A 14,788-nucleotide genomic window follows, 5' to 3' on the forward strand; every position below is an offset into this window, starting at 1 on the left:
TCTGCATGGGAAGATCTAAATCTATTCTTGAGTGCTCTTTTTATTTACCTACTGATGTAAGGAGGTTCAAGTGACACCAGTGTGAATGACCAGCAACTGCTATACTGGCAGCAAGTTAATATCTTTGTCCCTTCAGAGGGGAAGAACCCAGAAGATGTAAACTTTCAATCATGGCTGATGCTGCACAGGAGCTTTACAGGCAGTGGCAGCCCAAGAAGATATAATGAATAGCAGATGTGTGCCAGCTGAAACTGTCACCTCTTCCACTTTTAGGACTATGATAATTGGCTGTATGTCCACTAGCAGAGCACAGGTGGAAGGGATGGTCTTGCACCAAATCAGTCAGCTGAGTCTGTTTTGCAACCACAGCCTGGAGCTGGCTCTAAGCTCTTCAAGTCAACCAGCCAGCCCTATTTTCCTCTGCTGAGATGAACACAAAACACCTATGACTTGAAATTTGGCAGCTGCAATACATGATGGCATCCTGAAGCAATCCAACATCCAAGAACTCAGTGTGCAAATTAATTTCTGATATGTCGTGTGGTAATAGGATTCAATTCACCCTTTCCCTTTGGGTCTTTTATCAGTCAGTAGAAGTTTCAGGCCACAGTGCAGTTTAATATTCTGGCTACCAGTTCTGTTTTTCTGGGGGGATTTTTTTGGTAGTTGCTGTAAATAAACCAGAGTGCTGTACATGCCAGGATAATGTAACTGGGCAGCATAGAAGAGAATAGGCAGCTGTATTCTTAAAGTGCTGATTCATTTTTTTTAATAAGAAAATGATAGCCCATTCTTCTAGACATCAGCATCGCTATGATCTAACCTTTCCAACTTCAGATCTGTCAAATGGCATTATTCTTGATAGGAGTCAATTGTTTCAGAATAGACCCTCTGGTTATTTGAAATGGCTTTTTATACTTGCTTCTCATATTTCAAGAGTTCTTTCCTTTTCAGGAGTGAATGAACCTGACACTCATAACATTTTAAAACCACCAATTCCAGCTCATGAGAATTATTTTCTGATGATATGACAACCTGTTGTCAATAATCGTGCAACCTCTCACTCTCATGCTTCCATACACCAAGACAGGATAAATACTTTACCCTTCCTCAGAGAGAAGTGACAGACTCTCTATCTCTTTCAAAATGTATGTTTCAAACAACACCATACAGTTATAGCATGGATAAAACAATGCCATGTTTGTATCCAGTGTTCAGTTTTCAATGTTTTTTCTCCTGCTATATAAAAACATAAGATGGGTAGATTTTTCCATGTATTGCTAGGCCATCACTAATTTAAGTACTGGATAAAAATATTCTACACTTCTATGAAACTATCAGTCACAGGGGCGCTAAATATTTGTAGCCTAGTTCTTCCTGTGAAGAAATTAAAATTTATTTTTCTTTACAGAGGGATACTTATGACAGTGGTAAGGATAACTGACTTGCCCAAAGTCATCAAGGAAACATTAAGTAGAACTAGGAATTGGAACTTGGGCTTTGATCTTAAGCTTCCTTTCCTTTGTGCCTGGCATTCTGTAGCCTGGTTAGAGAGTATGTTCTACAGTGGGAGCACCTACACTAGAGTGCAGGGCACCAAATCCATCTTTGAAAGACTCAGAGACAACAGATGAGGTACCTTCTGTGGAATGTATGGCTGCTTTTGAGAGTAGTAGGTACAGCCTGCCCTTGCTCTCTGGCCCCCTTTTTGGCATCTGTCCTTTCTCTTTGGCCTGCAGGACTGGGACTTTCCTGCTGCATGCTATGGGACAATATTTTTGGCATGGAGGGCAGAGAAGCCTGCCCTTGGGCACATGCTTTCTCTATGTGAGGCCAGAGAGCTTAGCCTAAGAGCTCCTTTACGTGTGCAGGTAAAAGCACAATGAGACCTAATGTGTGATCCACGCAATCGTCCCTCCTGCCATGCCACTCATGCATGGCAGGAGGCATGATTGCAAGACTGCACACTAGATTCCATTGCACCTTACTGCCAGTGCAGACAGAGCCCAGGATTGTTCTCTCTGCAGTGGTTCCCACATCTGTAAGTCTTGCAGCTGATGGGGCTTCTTGCAGTGGAGGAGGGAGGGCAGTACTTGCTCCGCTGTGAGCCCCACAGCTGACAAGGCTGATAGTGGAGGCAGCAATGGGAACACTGCCACCACTGTGAGCCTTGTCAGCTATGGGGCTGGCAGCGGGTGGTACACCCATGTAGCTGGGAGCCCCCCAGTTGAAGGAGCTTCCAGCCACAGAGGAGCACCTGACCACACGTTCAATTAATGGCATGATAAGAACAAGCTACAAGAGTTATTGTACATTTTTGGTGGAATATCTTTGCAGCTTATTGCTTGATTTATCTTGCTATTAATTGGTTGAATGTGTAGCTGGGTCACCAAGGTGTCATTAACTAGTTAATCATGTTTTAAGATTGGCATGTAGAAGGGGCCTAAGACATGCTTTAATGTGTCGTGGCTACTGCGCATTAAGTTTAGTACCTCTATGAAGTACTATATAAATCTGTAGTAGCCATTGCTAATGTGCAGTAGCAATGAAGTATGCTTTCTGTGATACGCAATTCTCAGTAGACTAATTCTGCTGTGCATTAGCACAGTTTTTGCTGTGACATGCTAATGTGCAGTAGAATTAATCTATTGAGCATTAAGCATCTCACGTAGTAGCACCCAGTGAGTGTGCATTGCTGTCCTTGAGAATAGCTGAAGAAAGCAAAGGCATGAAGAAGTCTTTTAAAAGCTACTGACTGGTTCTCTCACTAAAAAGTTTCTTCAGACCCCTCCCCATGCTAAAAGTTCAGATCCCTGATGAACAATCCCCTTCTAGTCCCTCGGACAAAGCAGTTTTCTAAAGGGCTGTCCCTCTTCTTGGCTTTCAGTTCTGATATTCATTAGAATCCAGATTTGTTACTCAAGGAGCTTCCTTCATGATAAGCCTAGCCCTTTTCTTACTGTGATTCATAAATATTTTCATTTCAGACTTGAAAGAGCCATACACTCCTTCCTCTCCTGTGACTCTTTACAATAAAGATTGAGCTGAAAATTTTGAACCCTACAAACATGTAATACTCTATTTAAAAAAAAAAAAGGCTCTTGGGACTAATGTAGCATTTCTTTTTCTGTGTTTTTCTTCTCTGAATCTGTTGGGAGAGTTAGTAGAGATTGTTTCAAGGTGGAAAACACGTTTGCTTAATATCCCCTGTCTTTAAGACACTAGAAATTAACAAAGAAAAGAAATGCTATAGGATTTCTTATTCTTGAGCCTCTGGAAAGATCTATGGACTCAGTATGAAGAAAAAATCTTGTAGTCAGGACAGCCACAAAAATTCATAAAATGCAGAAAGAGGTCTGAAACAAACTTTAGAAATGGTTAAGTCTATTTTACAACCTACAAAGACAACCTTTTTCCCCAGGGAGCATATTGTCCTCTTTAAGAACCTAGCTGATGAACATTGAACACTACTTGAAGAAAGACTGTAAGGTCTGTGTGACAGCTCTGAAAGGCTCCCAGACTAACATGGTTATGATGAGGGCATTGCTCATCTGCGTTAAGCACCTTGCCAAGATGTTTAAGGCAAAGTGAAGCCCATATGTGTCGGAGAAAAAAATTCAGTGCCTCTCCACAACCTTTCTCTGATGTGGTGTGTTTTCACATCGCAGTCACTTCTTTTATATCCATATAGCTAGATTCAGTTGTTCTGGCTCACAGTCAGGGAAACAGATGGTAAGCCTCATTCTGCTCTCATCTACAGCACTATCAATAAGGACTGATTTTTTCACTGGTGTAAAAAAATAGCAAAGACCAGAAAAAAGCCAAGAATCAGACTTAGCTACGTTTACAACCAGTCACGTACGTCTCCTCCCACAGCAGTATTTTTTTTGTGTTTCTGGATGATAGTATTAAATATGCTTCTGAATTCAGAATAAAGCAACACAATGAGAAGGCTCCTGTGGCAGTGCACCTTTGGGTGCTTGCCACTTTATGTGCCTGAGCAGGCTGTGAGGCAGCCTGTAGGTGGCTGCTGAGCCAATCAGGTGGTCACATGGCAGCCAGGAGGCCACCTGATTGGAGCAGGGCTGTGCAGCCCCAGCATAAGTGCAGGCCCTGAGGCCCAGAGCCAGCAGTTGCTGCTGGAGTAACATCTCCTGGCCAGAGTGCTGCTGCTTCCAGAAATATTCTAGAGGCCTAGGGTAGGAACTGTGGGGATGGAGGAGGTTCCTTGGGACCCAGTGGGCTCCCAAGTCCTGAGAAGACAAGCAAGGCCAACCTTGCAAAAGGGGCTTAGAGCTGTGGGCCTACATAGGGGCTAGATAAGCCCCTGATTAGAACTGACAGAGGTGAGGCCAGGGGTTGAGGTGAGCCCAACTGAGTGAAGGGCTGCCTCATACAAGAGCTGCCTCTGGGGCTGTAGGCAAGCTTGGGATTGCTGATGGATTTATGGTGGGGCCCAGAGGCACCCCCTGTGGAGTAGAGTGGTCACCCACTGCTAGACTGACTCTCTGAACCCTACTGGTCAGCGCAAGGGGGCCAGGGCCAAAAGGTCTAAGGGTAACTGAGCCTACTGTGAGGGGCAGGCCAGGGCTGTGGAGAGCTATCTGGCACCCTGAATGGAGGTGGAGCTGGAGCCTAGAAGAGGCTGAAGGTCCTCTCTTTGGGGGTGACATCACAGCCAAAAAAGAGTAGGGGTCAGCCAGCATGCAGGCTGCTATGAAGGAGTCTGAAGCTCAGCAAAAATAGGTTGCAAAAATGATCCAGCGCGGCAACTCTCTCTGTCCTAAACATAGTCTTTTTAAGTAGAAAAATCATGCTTCCCACTAACCAAGAAACCCAGAACAACTTCCTTTTTATTAAATAACCTTTTCCATCTATTCTATCTGAATAAGTGATTCAAGTACAGAATGACTATTTCCCAAATGTGTAAAAAATAGTGATTTGTATAATGCACAAAGGCCAACCCCCCCCCATCACCTATTGGATACAAGCATGTATTTTTGTAGCAAGCTCAGGACAGATTCTTTTGCCACTGAACCTGCAAATGCTTCCCTTGAGTTCCTGTAACTTGTATGCTTGCTGGCAGCACTTAGTAGTATGCATGAAGGAAGATATAGTAGCAAGGATATATAGCTTGTGTCATGGAGAATTGTGTACCCATAGACTTGCCAAAACAAGGCACAGTTCCCAGAACAGAATGGCATGGGCACATATTTCCACTCGGAAAATTCCTAAGTAATTCCCACTGTGGACAAGCAGTTCCCGCCAGGGTCATTCTCCTACAGGATGGGGCTAGTGGGACCTCAAGATAATGTGGAAGAGTTTCCCAAAAATAGTGAGAGTCAACCCCCCTTGCAAAGACTCTGCAGTGGAGCATCTTAAGGGGCGGAATGGTTTTCTATAATAACTGTGTTTCTGTGGGCTAATGCTGATAAGATCTTTCAGATCAAAATGTCATGTTCTCTAATGCATGTTAAAGCTTTTGAAAGCAGAGTATATTCTAAGTATTTCCACTGTAAACGTAGCTTCCCCAAGGTAAAATTAGAATAAAAATATAGAGGCTTCCACAGGTGTATTGATTTATATTTGAAAAAGATTTCAATGTACATAAGACTCAAGGCTACAGAACAGATTCATGTAATCTCCCCACAGGTACATTTGCTCCCTCTTCCAGAGGGAAGAAAGACAAATGATGATATATAGGTCCATAATGCACATCTTGAGAGGACTATGTTTCATTCTAGCTGCATATTTATCAAAACCTTGAGCTGACCTGTAGGTAGAATTTTGTTCAAAGAAGAAAAATAAATAATTGAAATGGAGGTAAAGGTGTTTCTAGCATTCTGACTAAAGGGATTTGAAATAACAAACACAGCTGCCTGCATGCTAAAAGGCTAAAGATATTTGGTAACAGCCAATCTGATACAAATTGTTAGTCTACCTCATATTTTTTCTCACATTAGATTCTATTGAAAACAACACCTTTTAAGATCACTGGGATCACAACTGAATTCAAGTATTTCCTTTAATACTTTAACACATACACAGATATAATTAAACAAAATGCCATTATTCTATTGAACACAGAGAGCTTTTTGGATTGCAGGTACCTAGGAACAGGTCACAAGTTCTAAATTTGTAATTAAAACTTGCAGTTACTTTTAACTTGCAAAAAACCCAAACAACACCCCTGACCCAAGTCCAAGAAATTCCATGCAGGAAAAACCACACATGGGGTATAAGTGCTGGGTTTGGGCCAGGATATTTCCTTTCAACACTTAAGTGGTTTTCTCTACTCATGTATTTTAAATGGGTACTTTTGAAAGTGATATGGTACCAGTGTTGCACTGCTATGACATCTGTGATGGCAAAGCTCATTGACTTTCTGCTTCATAATTAGCACAGAATAGTCAGTGCCATGTAAACAGGGAAGCACTCTCCCATCGTGATTTAACTCTCACCAATGAGAAACAGAATTAACTGTAGAACAAGCCTAAATGTTGGTATTTCTTCTCTGTTCTACAAGGCTTACATTCAAACAAACAACTCTAATACTATAAACAGCATAATTTCCAATAGTATATTCACTGTTAAAAATACCATTGGTATTACATGAAGATGAAGGCTAATTACTGCTTTCCAAGCTGCCTGAACATTTAATTTCAAGTTAAATATAGTTGAAAGAAAGTGCTCTCACACAGCTCTCTACCAAAGTCTGTGTAGTCCTGATGAGGGAAACCATTGTTTCTAGTCTGACTTATTGTCTGACTTAAAATGTTTTTCTCTGCAATTATTATTTTTTTCGCTTTATTGAAAAGAAAAGAAAAATGTTGGAACAAATAAGGATATGCTTTACAAGAAAAATATAACCCTATCTAATGAATTTAGTGATAGTTGAGGATAAAAATTTGGTTCAAATTGGGAATAAGAGATTTAAAAATAGATAACCTACCAATCAATATGTTAGACCATATTTGAAAGATTTTAACAAACAGCTATTCAAGACAATGGAAGATTTTTTAAAAAGCAGGTTATTACAGCAATTACTACACATACTGTATTTACTTGATTGTAAGATGACCTTGATTATAAGATGACTCCTCCAACAATTAGAATCTATATATAGAAAATGTATAAATTTGTTTTAATTTTCCAGGTAGAAAATATAATTATTGCAGGTTTGCCTTGAATTTGTCCCTTTCCCACTGCTACAGTAGAGAAAATAAATCTAGAGTACCATGTAGCCACCTTGCCCTCCCTCCAACTTATTTCTTTGCAACACTTTCCCTCCCCTTGACTTTCTTACTATCAGACCCTGCTTTCTCTGAGCACATTTGAAAAAAAAATAAACTTGAAATAAACATATCTGAAGTACTTTGCATAGAATGCCCCTACACTTAATTCAACCAGAACTCTGATGCAGTTTACCTCTTTTAAAACTTGTGGAAGGTATTCCATAACACACTTTTAAGCATCACTTCTGTACTTACTTATATATAGTATACACTATGCATGATATTAATCCAAACCCCAAAAACTTATGATTAACCATCTAGTTTATTGGGCTGGGCCCCAGAGACAGCGTTTCAAGCCATGGTGATCCCACAGCTCAGCACTGCTCAGTCTGAATATGTACTCCAGATATCCCCCACAAAGAATCAATGCGCTTATTAGCCCCTACACTCATAGATTTCATAGATTTCATAGACATTAGGGCTGGAAGGGACCTCGGGAGATCATCGAGTCCAGCCCCCTGCCCAAAGGGCAGGAAGTCAGCTGGGGTCATAGGATCCCAGCAAGATAAGCATCCAATTTACTCTTGAAGGTGTTCAATGTAGGCGCTTGAACCACCTCTGCTGGCAGACTGTTGCAGACCTTGGGGGCTCGGACAGTAAAGAAATTCTTCCTTATGTCCAGCCTGAAACGGTCTTGCAGGAGTTTGTGACCGTTTGACCTTGTCATCCCTTGGGGGGCTCTGGTGAACAGACGTTCCCCCAGATCCTGGTGGTCACCCCTGATAAACTTATAGGTGGCCATCAGATCACCCCTGAGCCTGCGCTTTTCCAGGCTAAAGAGTCCCATGGCTCTCAGCCTGTCATCGTAAGATCTGTTTTCCTGACCTCTGATCTTACGTGTGGCTCTCCCCTGGACTCTCTCAAGCTTCTCCACATCCTTTTTGAATTGTGGAGCCCAAAACTGGACGCAGTACAAGGGGAGAATGACGTGTTCTGTGTAGTGTTTCACCATGACTTGAAAGAGAATTAGTCTGAGGGGGATTGCACTCAATGGGCACTACCCTGTATCTTATTCAGATTAGCTGTATTAGTCTTTTCTTGTGGCAGATTACCATTGGGAGAAAATTATTTTTGCTGCTGTGTGGCTAAGATCAAGTATGACTGGGTAAAGGCCTGGTTTTACTGCCTTGATTAATATCAGGGGCACTAGGGAGGCAGTAATGGAATAACAGAATGGAAGAAAAGCCCAGAACAGCATTGGTGGAGGTTTTAGAGAGGAGAGGAGAATTTATGGAAGGGTAAATGGATCAAAAGATTAAAAGCAAATTGGAGAATTGAAGTGAAGATCAAGAGTCTGATGAAGGATGGATGAAGCTGGGGAAGAGGAGATGAAAGAAGGTAGAAAAGAAAGGTGTGGTGGGATTGGTGGTTTTGGAGGAAGCTTTACTGGCAGGAAGAGGAGGAGGACAGGAGAGAGAAATGAGGAAGGAAACAGTGATTGAAGGTTAGAGAAAGACTAGTGCAAAGAATAAAACAGGCCTACAAAGAGAAAGAAGATGGAGGAAGAGAAGGATCGGAGAGGCAGTTAATCTATGCTTGAGAATAAGAGCAGTATTAACAAGGAGGGAGAACAGAGAAGTCAGACAATGATAATTGAAAATATCATTTGCAGTTTTAGATGTTAAAGTGGAACTTTTCAGTAGTTTTGTTGCCTTTCTTAACTGGAAGTCTTGGGAATTTTTGTTTTCGAGCTGAGAAGGTTATGAGGATTTTTAGAAGAAGTATGTGGAAGTGGGTGAGAAACAAGAACTTAAAGGGTAAGATTTATTTTGTAAGAAAAGACAAGAGAAATGGCAATAATTATTTGAATGTACACATACATGCTTGAGATAGAAAAGTAGTTGGAGAATTATGTATAAAAAGGTTACATATATTGAGAAGATATGTGATAAATATGCAAAGGATTGTGGAGAGCTTGAGTGGTAATGGGGACGGATGAGAGGAGTCCTGGTAGGATAATGCACTTACCATCTGTAATCCAAGTAGGGGCACAGCAAGGGTTTAAAATGTATTTTGAACAGCCAAAACTTTGTAGCAAGTATGGGCAGGAAGAATATCTGGTTGTATACTGCCAGTACACAACATGAATGCTACAGATATGAAGAGAAAGAGCAGAGGGTGGTGGAATGTCAAGAAGTACTGAACTGTGTTTTTTGCAGGGAAGAGGGACATTTACAGTGGCAATGTCCATGGTCCTTCTCTGCAGCTCAGATAAAACTTGAGCTACAGAGATGCAGCAGAGACAGGAAAGGGAAATTGGGGAAGAAGATGTTGAGTCAGAATGTATGACAGTGGAGGAGAGACTACAAGGAGGAAGAGCTGGGGAGGAAGCAAGTGAAATTTCAGTAGTTGAAATGGCACAGCTTGTGACAGAGGAAGGAAAAAGAAAGAAAGATAAGTGGAACAAGTAACTTTGATATAGGAGAGAGAAGGGAGAGCAAAGAATGGTACAGAAAGAAGGAGGCATGAGGACAGAGCAGGAGAAAGAAGACAAAAGCCAAGTTGGGAAAAGAAAGAAATCACACATTATGAAGCTTAGAAAGAAGAAGATGGATAGCGGGAGGGAGATGGAGCTAACAGAGAGGGGGAAGGAAAGGGGAAGGAAGTGGAAAGATGGGGAGAGAAGAAAAGGGAAACTTTTTTGAATATTTAATCTATAAAACAACAAACAAAGACTATGGTGATAGGAAGAGGGAGAAGATTAGAGTTGGCTGCATCAAGCAGCAGCATAGAAGACTCATAAAAGTGGTAGAGATGTAATTTAAATGGACAAGCATGACTGTGCTTCATCTGTAAATGTCAGAAATGTGTTACTAAGGAAGAGGTGGGATAAGATTATGCTAATATCAAGTGAGGTCAAAGCAGACATAATATGTTTTCTGGAGTCAAGAATCTCATGAGAAAAGGGATTACAACTGTTTTTAAAGAGATGGGGATGTCACTCTTCATGGTGGGCAGGGTCAGATGTAGGCAAAGCAGCTGGAATCATGATATTGCTCAAGAGTGAGGAAGTAGAAGTGCAGCAAGTACAAGTGATTGTGGAAGGGAGACTGCAATAGATGGTGGTGTTGCTTGAAAAGAAAGTTTTAGAGATTTTTAATATACAAGTACCAGCTGAAAGAGAAGGAAGTATCACCCTGTTAAAAAAAATCAGAGGTGTATGTAGATGGAGGTAGGCAGCAAATTCTGGTGGGGGAAATTAATTGTATTATTGAGGAAGGGAATAGGAGGTGGGGAGCTAGGCAGCTCTTCAAAAGTACTAATGAGAGATTATAGAAATGTATATAAATATATACATTTATATAATATATTTAAATATAAATATATTAATATATATATAAGCTGGTAAGAAGGCCATTACAAGGATGGAACCAAGTGGAAGAAAGGTGTTGAGGAATGATTTTGTATTAATGTCTAATTGAAAAGAAGAAGATTGTAGATATGACCTTCAGCAATCATCAGATACTGAGAATGGAAGTGAGTTTAGGAAAAAACAAACCCAAAGGTAAGGTGAAAGGGACGTGAAAGTTAAATGTTCAGTTATTACAAGATGAGAAGACCTGTCAAGAACTGTATAAAGGATGGGGGACACTGAAGGGATACTATAAAATGCCTGGGAGTGGTAAACGATGATCAAGAGAAGAAGAATTTTTTTTCAGAAATATTGATCACAGAGATCTGAAGAAAAGGGTGGAAGAGCTAGAAGAACTACAGGCAAGGAAGCAGGAATGATTAAGGTGGTGGTAAGAGGAGTATGAATGAAAGAAGAACTGGAAGACAGTGACAGGTGGTTGAAAAGGAAGATGGATGAGGAAATCTTTCTGACTAGAGCACCTTGGGTGGGGAAGGTGGAAGAATGGTGTAAGTATTTTTTGGGGAAAATTGAGGAAAAGAAGGAAGGAACTGAAAGCAGTGAGAACTGAGGAAGGAATCTGAGTAGAAGAGAGAGCGAAGGTGTTGGATGTGATGGCAGAGTTTTATAAAAAACGTGTACAAAAGAGGCGGGGATGGGAAGAAGAATGAAGGCATTCCTTGAGCGGATAAAGGAAGGAATAGAAGATGGATAAAGCAAAAAATGGAAGAGAAGTTAAGTATGAGAGAGGTGGAAGAATGCTTAAAAGCTTGAAGAGAGGGAAGGTTCCAGAAAGAGATGGACTTCCAATGGACTTCTATGAAAAATTTTAGCAGTGCCCAGGGACAGATATGTGAGAGACTTACAGAAGAAAAATGGGTGGGGAGATTTTGCAGAAGGTGCAGTGATTATGATATTCAACAAGGGGAAGGAAGATAGGCAACTGGAGGCCAATAACCCTTTTAAAAAGTGATTTCAAATTAATGGCAAAAGTACCAGCCAAAACAATGAATGGCTTTAGCAGATATGATACAAAAGGAACAAACATGCATCAATCCTAAGAGGAGGATCTCTCAGACCCTATGGTTAATGAGAGATATCATATCAAATGTTCAAGAGAGGAGAAGAAACATGGTAATAATGAATTTAGAGCTGGAAAAAACTTCTAATAGGGTTGGACATGATTTTATGTTTCATAGAACCACAGAAAATTTGGATTGGAAGGAACCTCAGGAGTGCTTTTCTGGTACTATTATTTAATATCTGATTGAATCAGCTTTTGATAAACTGCCAGAAAGCCCCACTGAAGTGCCTGATCTATGCAGACATTGCAGAGCTGGGTTGAACTAACATGCTGCTGCTTCTGGTAAAGCACATTTGTTTTTTTCCTCCCAAGTCTGTCAGCAGTCAACAACAATAGCTGGGGATCTGATGGAAGGACAGCTGGCAAAAGTGTGGAAATACATGACAGATTGAAAGGAGAACATACAGCAATCATATGGATGAGGATACAGAATATTCTTCCTGTGAGGGGCATTTAGCATAAATCGGATTTTGTAGAATCAGCAGTATGCCCAGGTGTGGGATGTGGGGCTGGAGCATCTGTATTGCATGTTTTTTGAGACTGCCCTTTTGGCAAGGGGATTGGGAGGGATTGCAATGTTTCTGGAGGATAATAGAAACTGTGTCAACATATGAAATGGTATTGTACCTGTTAGTGCCCAAAAGACTGAAGAAACAGACTGAGAACCAGACTACTTTGTGCAACAGTAGCGATATGGAAGGTGAGACACCTACTGTTGGTCAAGGGACTGGCTTTTACCAGAGGAGAATGTCTGGAGTTGGCAGTATATTAATTGAAATACTTTGTGGATCAAGATGCAAATGAGATGGGAAAGGAGAAAGCAGAGAAGACATAGAAGAAAGAAGAATGGCTGTGTTTCTTTCAAAGGACAAGGGGATGGAGTGAAAGTTTTTGCTTCCTCTTGCATTGGGGGTGGTTTGTGAGAGGTTAGCCTGTTAATGATGGAAAGGGGTGTAATAAGAGCAGGATATTGTTGTGGAGGAGGTTGTCAAGTTTTATGTTGAAGTAGTTAGGTTTAGTTGTTTAATTTTTTTAAAGGTTCTCATCAGCACTGAAAGCCTCATCAATGACTTAAAGGCAGAGAAAGGGAGCAGTGGAACATCGGACTGTAAGGAGTGAAGGAAGGAGACCTGATGCTCAAAACAATGGCAATGGTGACAAGTAACTGTGAGGTGTAAAGAGAAATGAAGAGCACAAAAGGAGAGAGAGATGGAGAGTGGACAAAGGTGGGGATGAAAGACAGTGATGAAGATGACAGTAGGAGCGATGGTGGAGACAGCAACAGTGGCAGAGATGGTGGCAAAGAAGATGGCAGGTGGTGGTGAAGAAGATGGTGGTGAGCATGAAGATGCCAGATGAGAGACAAGAGCAGAGGAGTGGGGAGGACAGAGTAGGAACAGCAGGAGAAAGTATGTTTGGCGAGAGGCAGAGAACAGCAGTGGCACAACAAAATGCTGGCCCACTGGAAGTAGCGTGGTAGGAAGACATGGGAGATGCACTGAGAGATCTCAGAGAGGACTGAAGACTGTGGATAAAGGCAATATTAACCACCAATGGGATTGAGATAGGTTCAGTGATGAACAGATACTTTTCCCAAAAAATCTTAATATTGGAGGTGTAGGCAGGACATCTCACCAGCCTGATTGTGTTCCCAAATCAGAAGACTTGGGAATTTTACTTGTGGGAACAGGGAAGGGCATGAGAGTTTTTGGAAGAAATCTGAAGAAGAATGTGGGAGGAAGGAATTAAGAAAGTTAAAGTTTATAACAGGCGAAAAGTCAAGGGAAAGAGTGATTATAGTACAGTTATATATGGATTTATTAGAGGCAGAAGACAGAAAGGTGGATGGAATTGCATTTTCAAAGTGTAACGTGTACAGAGAAAGTGTAGGACAAGTTTGGTAGTTGGATGGGGGCATGGAGGGCATAAATAGTATTAAAAGCAAATGAGTGGAACCCAGCAGGGAGCGGGGTATAGAGCACTTCCTGTCTGTGATCCAGCAGGGGTCCCACCAGGATTTTATAATATACCAAGGGTAACCAAAGCAATGGAGCAAGGAGAGGCACCTGTCCACATATTGTCCCCATATGTTATGTTACAGGTGTGAGGGGAAGGGGCACAGGGCAGCAGAGTGCAAGGAGTCCCTAAAAAGCACCATCTGTAGTGGGGGTGGGACACTTGTAGTGGAGGTATCCAGTGACCTTTGCAAATAAAGTCGGATTCCCCAAAGAACAGCAAGAATCAGAAAGTGGGAGAGAAGAGGAGAGCGAGACCAAGATAGAAATGGTGGAGGAGACTCTGCAGGAGGAAGGAATAGAGGAGGAGAGGAATGGAATCTCTGTAACTGAGGCAGCACAAGAGGGAACACGAAATGAAATGGAAGGGGAGGTGGGAACAGCAAACAGCTCAGACATGGAGGTGGGGGAGGGAAACAAGGATGAAACCCAGTAGACAATACAAGTGGAGATGGAGCAAGAAAAAGAGTCTGAGAGAGACAAGTGGGGGCAAAAAAGAAATGTCAGGGAGGTGGGAAAATGGAAGGGTCACTGAATGCAAAAGCAATCAAGCAGCTTGGAAAAACAACAGGCATGTGAGTGAGTGGAGGAGGGAGGGAAGGGATGGAGTCAACCACAGCAAACAGCAGCACTGATAAGCCATAAAGGGACAGGCACACTCACTTTAAAACAAGCAAAAAAACACTGATTATAGCATCAATTAATGTCAGGAATGTCTTGACAAGGAAATGATGGGAACAGATTGAACTAATATTGAAACAAGTAAAAAGTAAAGGCAAACATAATCTGCCTACCAGAATTTGGTATACCAGGGAAGAGGTATGTTGCAGAGCACTCAGGTGCCCTGCACCTGAAAGCAGAGATGGCTCAGGAGAGACCCCTAGTAGCGAGAAGGGGGAGGCTCAACTGCCAGTCACTAGGGCAGCACAGGTGCTGGTTGCTAGGGCAACCAATGAAACCCGCTGACAGGAAGGGGCAGGGCTTGGCCATTCTTAAGCCCAGGCATGAAGCCAGGAGGGCAGTTCCCCTCTGGCAGCCAAGG

The sequence above is a fragment of the Crocodylus siamensis genome, chromosome 1, assembly GCF_052110815.1.
Source record: "Crocodylus siamensis isolate JL-2025a chromosome 1, ASM5211081v1, whole genome shotgun sequence".
NCBI classification, from domain to species: domain Eukaryota; kingdom Metazoa; phylum Chordata; order Crocodylia; family Crocodylidae; genus Crocodylus; species Crocodylus siamensis.